Source organism: Scardinius erythrophthalmus (genome assembly GCF_964197995.2).
Source record: "Scardinius erythrophthalmus genome assembly, chromosome: 19".
Taxonomy (NCBI): domain Eukaryota; kingdom Metazoa; phylum Chordata; class Actinopteri; order Cypriniformes; family Leuciscidae; genus Scardinius; species Scardinius erythrophthalmus.
Window position 1 is genome coordinate 28,285,264 of NC_138239.1, and position 9,593 is coordinate 28,294,856.

The window sequence follows — 9,593 nt, forward strand, 5'->3', positions numbered from 1 at the left end:
CATGTGTGATTTAGTTTGGCTTTATAATAGAGGTGTGGTTTTGAAATGTATTCTTTAATCAATAGTGTTTTAGTTAGAGAATGTTCAACAATATTCTCTGGCAATTGCCTTCCCCCCACTTTGCTGTTTTATTGCCTAATGGAATGTCAACTGGGTTTTTAGGAGTGGAGCAGAATTAACGTGGTAATCTTTACTCCTACTTAAATCCTACATTTTCTACTTAAATCCTAAATTTTCTATATGCATAACCACCGAAGAAATGTAAACATGGATGTAATTTCCCATCTCATAATTTTTCTTTTACGTGGTGTAGTTTGTGTATTCTGGTAAACTTTGGTAATAAGGTTAGACAAATCAGGTGTGTACCGTGTTTAGTTCCTCAAGCTTCATATCCATTTGTACCCTATAGGGTACAACACATTTTGGGTAAATCTTATTTCTAGAAATGTAACGAACTTTAAAATGCTTGTAAATATGCATATCTTATGTAACTTGATTTTCTTAATCTTCATATGACGTGTGTGATATCGTTGAAATTCTCTCAATCTAACAGAGTCGAATTTCGATAGCAGAATGAAGTAATATGCATTATTTTACACTTTTTCATATTTCGGGAGCCGAACAGCTCAAAGCTCATCTCCTCATGACTCATCCGAGTGGGCGTGGCCCCAGAGACAAAGACATTTTTCCCGCTTCAGACCTTTGGACGTTCATTGGTTGTTCGCGCGAACAGAGGCGTCAACCCATATTGTCCATAAAAGACCGACTCAGAAAATCCTCTCTCTCTCTCTCTCTCCTGCTTTTACGAACCCTCTTCTTCAGAAGACCCATGGCTCCCTTTTAGGGAGTATTCTTTCGTATTCGGACTCAGCGAAGCAAACGCAGCAAGCAACTTCAACTCAAAGAAAAGACTCTTTTGAAAATCCCGCGGCCGCGCTCACCTGAAGACGCATGAGAGAACAAAAGGCCCATGCGCGCGCGCCTGCCTCAGCACCACAACAGACCACATGCAAGTCTCGAAATCTAAATGCTGTTTAAGGTTGTATCTTCCCTTTTTCAAGGTGATCTGATTCCTTGTTGTCTGTCAAAAGGTTGCTGTCTGTGAGTCTGCCTAAAACTGTGTTTTCTCTGATCGCACAGGTTGCTTTCACTTTCGCTCGCTCATCCTCTCCATCTCTCGCATCTTCCGATCTCTCTCTATCTATCTATCTCTCTCTCTCTCATTTTCGTTATTCGTTTAGTCTTGTGTTACGTGTTCTGTATATACATATATTCTGTGTGAATCGATGTAGTAATTAGTCCAATTATTAAAACCATTATATTCTGGATTGTCTCTAAGTGTTCATGTTACAAGTCAATGAAACTCCGATCAAGTTACGCTTTACAATGCGTTACTGTTAAGTAACCTACATTTTATAAGAACAAGAAAGTAATTTTCATGGCCAGAAAATATAGCTTTCTTCGAATTATAAGAAAGATAATTTGTCGAGAAGTTAATGGCATTAATTTTACGACCAGTTTGCGGGACAAACAACTGTTTAATTAATACATTAATTTCCCTTAAAAAAATTATTTTGATTAATTGATCTGAAAGAGGGACCTTTTGGGTATATTAATGATTCAATTATAACTCATTGTAATTGATTATTGATGTATACAAATGGGTCCAAATTTCAGCTTCAGTAATTGATTAATATTGTAAGAATATAGATGAATCAACCCGATTCATAATTTTGATTCCCTATAATCATTTGAGCTAAGTCATATTCGTTATATCAGTTATCTCTGCGCAAACACCGACGTCGCGCACATGCGCATCACGTGTTCAGTGTGCATTTGAATATGTGCGCGGGCGTGTAGTCCTTCTTTACAAATCAACCCTCAACAAACTACTTGTCTGGCCTTAAAAATGTATAATACAGAATTATTTATCGCGTCCGCGTAACCACGTGGGGACTCTGTACAGATAAAACGACAATGTTTTATCTGTACAGAGGTAAAGGGAAGGGAAAGGAGGCCTTCACAGGGGAGAGACTAGTTGACACTACTAGTTCGTTATCTACATGTATATTAAAATCACCAACAATCAGGACTTTATATGCAACCAGTACTAACTCTGATAGAAATTCAGCAAATTCTTTGATAAAGTCTGTATGGTGCCCTGATGGCCTGTATACATTAGCCAGCACAAATCTCAAACGTGATTTATCATTTACACTAGATAGTGTTACATTAAGCACCAACACTTCAAAAGAATTATATTTGAAACTAGACTTCTTAGTAATTCTGAAGATATTATTATAAATTACAGCAACACCTCCCCCTTTGCCTTTCAGACGAGGTTCATGTTAATAACAGCAATCTCAGAGTGTTATAACAGTAACACTCATTCAATCTCACAATGCACCGCATGTACGCTCAATGACTGTCCGAATTCGCTCACTCATTTCCATTCACTCCTTCAAGTGAACAGAATTAGTGGACTAACGTAGGGAATAGTGAATGAGGGTTTAGGGGGTGATTTCAGATTCAGCCCTTGTCTGGTCCTTGTTGGCCTAATTGTGTTCACCTGTTCCTCATGTGCTCTGCTCCCTTTTATTGTGCTCCTTTGCTTCATGTGTTTGCTGGTTTGTTGTGTTCATTGTGTTTCTTGTTAGACAGTGCAAGCTTTAGTTTTACTCCTGCCAGTTTTTATTTATTTTTGACAATTCTAGTTTTTCTTTGTTCCTGTGTTGTTGTTGTGTTCCTAGTCCTAGTCTTTATTTTGTTCTAGTTCTCCCAGGTCTTATTTTGTGTTTTTTTCTAGCTTTGAATATCGTTTCTAATTATTTTTTTTTATTTTTTTTCTAGGTCTCTGCAAAGTTGCAGTTTTGTTTGGTTTCTGCTGTGAGCAATAATTTATTTCTAGAATTTATTTCTCCTCTTGTGGCAAGTTTATTTCTAGAAATTCTATTTCTCTTATTTCTTTCTTTTCTAATTCCTGTTAATTCTCTTTGATTTCTCAAGTCATAGTTTTGCCTGTTTTTTTTTTGTTTTGTTTTTTCTTGTTTCAGTTTATCTCATGTTGTCTTGTCTCTACTCTTGTCTTGTCTTGGTTCCTGCCCTGCTTCTTGTGTCCTCCCTGGTCGTTGACTCTCTTTGACCTGGCAGCCAGCTCTGGTGCTTCAGCAGTTACATCTCTCTGTGCCAAGACTCTGGTTCCTCAAGCTGCTGCACTGTTGCTATCGTGTCTGGAGCTGTCTCTTCCCAGACCAGCCTGTTCTCCAGTTGTTTCTGCCCTGGCCTAATAGTTCGGACCTCCCATCTCACAGATCTTGTACTGTGTCTTCTGTTAATAAATATCGTTCCCCTGCTCATTCTGTGTCTGGACCCCCCCTCTCTGAATCCTGACACCCAGTTTTGACTATATGGTTACGTTCATTGAAAATTGGTAAATGAACTGGTATAAAAAAATTATATAACCTCACTGAACCAACCAAAATCTGAACCTTTTATACCAACAAAACTCATTTTGAGTGGTTAAATCAGGTAGAAATGGCAAGTTACCACTTTTTACAGTGTTCGGTCACACTTTAGTTTGGAGAACACATATTCACTATTAATTATGATTTTTACCTCAGTAAACTCTTAATTTACTGCTTCTTAAAAGGATAGTTCACCCCAAAAATGTGTAATTTTTTCCGTTTTTCCAAACCTGTAATAGTTTCTTTCTTCCATTGAACACAAAAGATATTTTAAAGAATGTTAGTAATTAAACAGTTGACCCAGCCTGATCTCACGGCAATTCGTACGAATTCGTACGAATTGGTCGTGAGATAGCGTTGGTTGACTGTAGTCATTGACTGGAAAAAAATCAGTACCGATGTTTCCATCACCCAGTTTTTATGTGCATTTTGAAGTATTGCATCCGAAATGAGTGATGGAAACGGCAAGAGTTGGTTTTTGACTTGTGCGAAAAAGAGCTAATGCGAATAATGGGAGATGGAAATGCATTTGCCAAATAAATTCTGACGTAGCGAACATTAAACCCACGTGACTATTCGGCTGTTTTTTTGCTGATAGTGTTTTATTTACTGTTGGTTACTAGGTTACCAATACCACTGTCATTAGCTTGAACAACTTGATGAAAACGAATTTGTTTTTGTGAACTTTGAAAAGATTCGCTTCCTGTTTGGATGTAAACCCAGCTTATGGCTACCGTCAACTGTCTGGTTACCAACATTCTCTATAATATCATCTTTTGTGTTCAGCAGAAGAAAGAAACTTATACAGGTTTGGAACAACATGAGGGTGAGTAAATGATGACACAATATTCCTTTTTGGGTGAACTATCCCTTTAATAGTTAGTAAGTGGTTATGTTTAGGTATTGGGTAGGATTAAGGGATATAGAATAAGGTCATGCAGAATAAGGCATTAATATATTCTTTATGAGTACTAATAAACAGCCAATATGCTAGTAATCTCCAGGCAAATAAGCAACTAGTAAATAGTGAGAATTGGTCCTCAAACTAGTGTTACCCAGTGTTACCCAGTGTTCGGCCAGATGAAAACGCTAAATTATCCAAATTGACAGAGTGTGTTAAAGATATAAAAGATTGGATGACGCGCAATTTTCTTTTATTAAATCCAGACAAGACAGAGGTACTAATCATCGGTTAAAAAAAACGCCCACAAAACCTCTCACACTACAACTTTAACATAGTAGGATGTCCTGTTACTTTATCCTCTACAGTAAAAGACCTGGGTGTTATATCAGTTTCTGATGCAGAAAAGTTAGTTCATGCATTCATGACCTCGAGACTAGATTACTGTAATGCTTTATTAGCCGGTTGTCCTGCATCCTCAATAAACAAGCTACAGTTAGTCCAAAATGCCGCCGCTAGAGTTCTTACTAGATCAAGAAAATATGATCATATAACACCAATTTTATCATCACTACATTGGTTACCTATAAAGTTCCGTATTAATTACAAGGTATTGCCACTGACTTATAAAGCATTAAACGGCTTAGCTCCAGTTTATTTAATGGATCTTCTATCGCCCTATAATCCATCGCGCTCTTTAAGATCACTAAATTCAAGGCTTTTGGTCATACCTAGGATATCTAGGTCCACCAAAGGAGGGAGAGCATTTTCATATTTAGCTCCAAAACTCTGGAATAGTCTTCCTGATACTGTTCGTTGCTCAGACTCGCTCTCCCAGTTTAAAACTAGATTAAAGACGCATCTCTTCAGCCAGGCATTCATATAATACTTTTAATCTTACAGTTAAATCCGACCTCTAGTTTATAAACGCCAGAGGAGAACTGGCCCCCGACTGAGCCTGGGTTCTCCCAAGGTTTTTTTTTTTCTCTATTAGGTCACCTGATGGAGTTTTTCGGTTCCTTGCCACTGTTGCCTTTGGCTTGCTCAGTTGGGGATATTTGGGGATATTTAATTTAATTAATCAATCAACAACAAATTAAATTTTAATTTAATACTGTGAAAGTGCTTTGATACAATCTGTATTGTGAAAAGCGCTATATAAATAAACTTGACTTGACTTGTTCTTATGTATTCTCACATGCAGAAAGTTGAAGATGCTTTTGATGGAGTGCAGATGGCAAATAAGCCACTGGAGGTAAATGATGACATCTTCCTGTGTGAGCACAGCGACGGGGCTCTCCACACCTGCCAGGACCTTCTCTCTGGACACGGCAAGACGACGTGCCCGATGCACAGAGTCCTCAAATTCATTGCTTAAATGTGTGATCTGTTTCTACACAAAGCAATGGGGACAGGATTAATAGATTCCTTTTGCCATTGAATGCATGAAAATATTCTAAAATGCAAAATTCTAGATTACTTTATATTGAGGATATAGTTTCTCCAAGACAGTGGAATGGCGACCAAATCTCCTCCATCTCAGCATCAGCTGGTATTTGCACCGTGCCAGTTTATACGTTTGATCTGTGTAAAACTGTTAAGAAAGGAGCCGATATTTTCAGAAATGCTTTTAATAAAAGATTATAATTGTGTTAAGTCACCTTTATTTATATATGATTTTATACAATACAGATTCTTCCAAAGCAGCTTTACAGTGATAAAAACAGGAAAATAACAGATGCAAACTCAAACTCTGATGCAAAGCAGCTCTTAAAAAAGACAAGAGTTCAGTCAGTTCAGCGTTGAATCAGTTCATGTCATTAATCAATTATGAAAGAAGCACAATAAAACAGCTCATAACTGACCTGATGCAGCAGTAAGGGCAGAGCGTCAGGTGTGTGCTCTTGTGTCAGACAGCTCTCTATCTCTCTCTCTGCCACTTCTGCTTGTGACACAACAGGCTTTGTGGACGAAACCTAAAGTCACAGGTCATTTGCAATGACAACAAGGGATGTCAAATAAACAGATGCAGGAAATTAAAAAACGTATTAAGAACTCAAATAACTGTACAAACTCACTTGCAGAGCTTTAAGGAGCACCTGCTGCCTCTCCATACGAAAGTAAGACACATCTTTTGGAATATGGACAGAGCTGAAAAAATTGGCAAGAGTAACAGTTTGGTCCATTGGATACAAAATATGAATGGTGAATCAAGTTCCATGGCATTTTTGAGCGTGTGAATGAACATTAATGTTAAGCATTACATAATTAAATTAATAATATTTGATAAAGACTCATTAATGAAAGTTATTGGAGTTAAAGGGTTAGTTCGCACAAAATTGAAGGTTTTCATTCATTTACTCGCCCTCAAGTTGTTCCAACCGCCTATGAGTTTCTTTCTTTTTCTGAACACAAAAGAAGACTTTTTGAAGAATGTCAACCAAACAATTGATAGTAGGCTAGCCATGAAAGCTTGTTTCTGTCACGGAATAATATAATTTAAAAGATAATTGCGAGTTATAAAGTCAGAATTGCAAGTTATTATCACACAATGCTGGCTTTATAACTCGCAATTGCGAGTTTAGCCAGCTACGCAATTCTGAGGGGGGGAGAATTGCATGAATTGAGATGTAACGTTAAACTCGCAATTGCGAGAAAAACAGTAAGAATTGTAAGATAAAAACTCACACCTTTTTTATTTCATTTTTATTCTGTGGCGGAAACAAGCTTATACCCCCACAGTCGCCTACTATGGAAGTCAATGGGGTTCATCAACTGTTTGGTTACCGACATCCTTTACAATATCTTTATTTGTGTTCAGCAGAAGAAAGAAACTCACAGGTTTGGAACAACATGAGGGTGAGTTAATAATTTTTGGGTGAACTATCCCTATAAGAACCCTGTTTCAGCGGTCTTACCTGTATGGTTTTGAGGATATTTGATGTAACATCTCATTGTCCTCGATCTCAGTCCTCAGAGCCTGAATCTGAGCGGATAGTTCTTGTTGCAGCTGCTCCACCTTCACCGAGGAGCCGAGTCTATATGACATCTTCAATTCACAATCCCAGTTTGTGCTCAGAAACTCATGCAGCTGTAAAGCTGACTGTATTAGTTGCCTGAAGAGCAGCCTGATTCAATAGATAGAAAAAAAGCTTTAAAAGAATGCAAATGAAAAGAACTTTATAAGAGTGAGATACGTTCCAAACTTTTGCTCCAGTATTTGTGTCGGAGTGTTTGGCGCAACGCAGTTGTTATAGAAACAGACGCGCACTTCAAATGAATGGCGGTAAATCACAGCTACAAATGTGAACTCAAGCAAGGTTTGTTAACACACACACACACACACACACACACACACACACACGCGCGCGCGCACTTAATATATTAAAGGGCTCAAATTAGAATACTTAAAAGAACAAACGAGTATTGTTGCCTATTAGATTTATTTTTTAGAATTTAAATTCTAAAATTAGAATTTCCATTAGCATTCCTTTAGGCACGTTCAGTAAATCTTAATACAAAACAATAGTATTGTGTTAAAATTAACTTGTGTGAATACAGTACTGTCATTGTACAGCAAATTTCATTGAAGGTATCATTGAAGGTGAGTCTACATGTAGGCCTATATGTGGCTTTTAACCTGCAGATGGCGATGAAAACTCAGGCAAGTGACTCATTTGTATTGTACTGACACAAGCAAAGAGGACAGACCTGTCAGCTCTATGAAGTCATGAACAGCATCTTTTTTATTCACTTGATTTCACATGAAATAGTCCTTATACTAATTGCAAGACCCCAAACAGCTTCTCGTTGACCGAGTTAGTCAAGCCTTAGGCAGAAAGAGATATTTAAAGACAGGCAGACAGGTAGACAGACAGACAGACAGACAGAGATATTTAAAGATAGACAGTCAGATATTTATAAGGCTATATATTGTCACTTTAAACCTATACAGCGAGAATAATTTCAATCAGTTGATTCTCAATGTATAATTTAATAAATCAGATCCACCTTCTCTGGATTTAAATAGCACAACATTCCAAGTTGACTTGGATACAGGAGCTCCAATTGGTCTGTGGCAAAAGCAGCCGGTAGCCAATGAGAGATCATCACCAAGGTGCCCATCCCACCAATGAGTGCACAAGGGCTCGGGCCACATTTTACAGCTATTGTCACTAGGGGGTTGTTTTCCTCCCTGCAGAGAGCAGTAAAACATTATGAATGATTTTCTTAACACAATCAATCCCACTGATTGTACAGCGAATATGAATGAGCGTGATTGCTACACGTGCATGAATACACACTAATTAAAAAATAAAATAAATCAGCAATCAAACAACAACAGGGGCTACATTTCATACATTTTCAAAAGACACATCTCCTTGGTAACCATAGACAATATGGATGCCCTTCATAGGGGAAAAGCAAAAGCTAGAGAGAAAAAAAGACTGACAAAGGTTTGAACCCTCTTGTTAAGTCTGGGTTGAAATGAAACTGTCCAGACACCAACAATCTCTTGTGTCATTCACAGACTTTGTCACTTTGGGAGAGTGTTTAGAAGCCATGTTACAAAACCCAAATTATTTGTTATTGGAAAGCAAAACACTGTTCAGTGTAAATCAAACACCTCAGTCGCATCACGCTTACTGTAAAAGAACCGTGTTGGATGCATCATGCTCTGGAGGTTATTTTTAAAGTGATAAAACTGAGGCGTAACAGGAAGAAAATGTTTTGACTCTGTTTGGGGTGAGAAAACAGAGTCAATGTACATGATATTTGAGCAAATATGAGTTTACGAAAACCAAAGATAACTTTATGGCCTTTGATAAACAAGTTTAAAAAGGGAATAGTTCACTTCAAAATGAAAATTCTGTCATTTACTCACCCTCAAGTTGTTTCAAACCTGTTTTAGCTGAGCTTCTTTCTTCTGCTGAACACAAAGGGAGATATTTTGAAAAATGCCGGTAACCAAACAGTTGATGGACCCCATTGATTTCCATAGTGTTATTTTTTTCCTACTATGTAAGTCAATGGGGTCCATCAACTGTCTGGTTACGACATCTTGCTTTGTGTTCAGCAGAAGAAAGAAATTCAACTAAAACAGGTTTGAAACTTTAGGGTGAGTAAATGATGACAGAATTTTCTTTATGAAGTGAACTATTCCTTTAAGCCAAATAGCCTAGACTAGAGCATATTTTGGACTTGTTCTTTTTCAAGTGTATTTTATC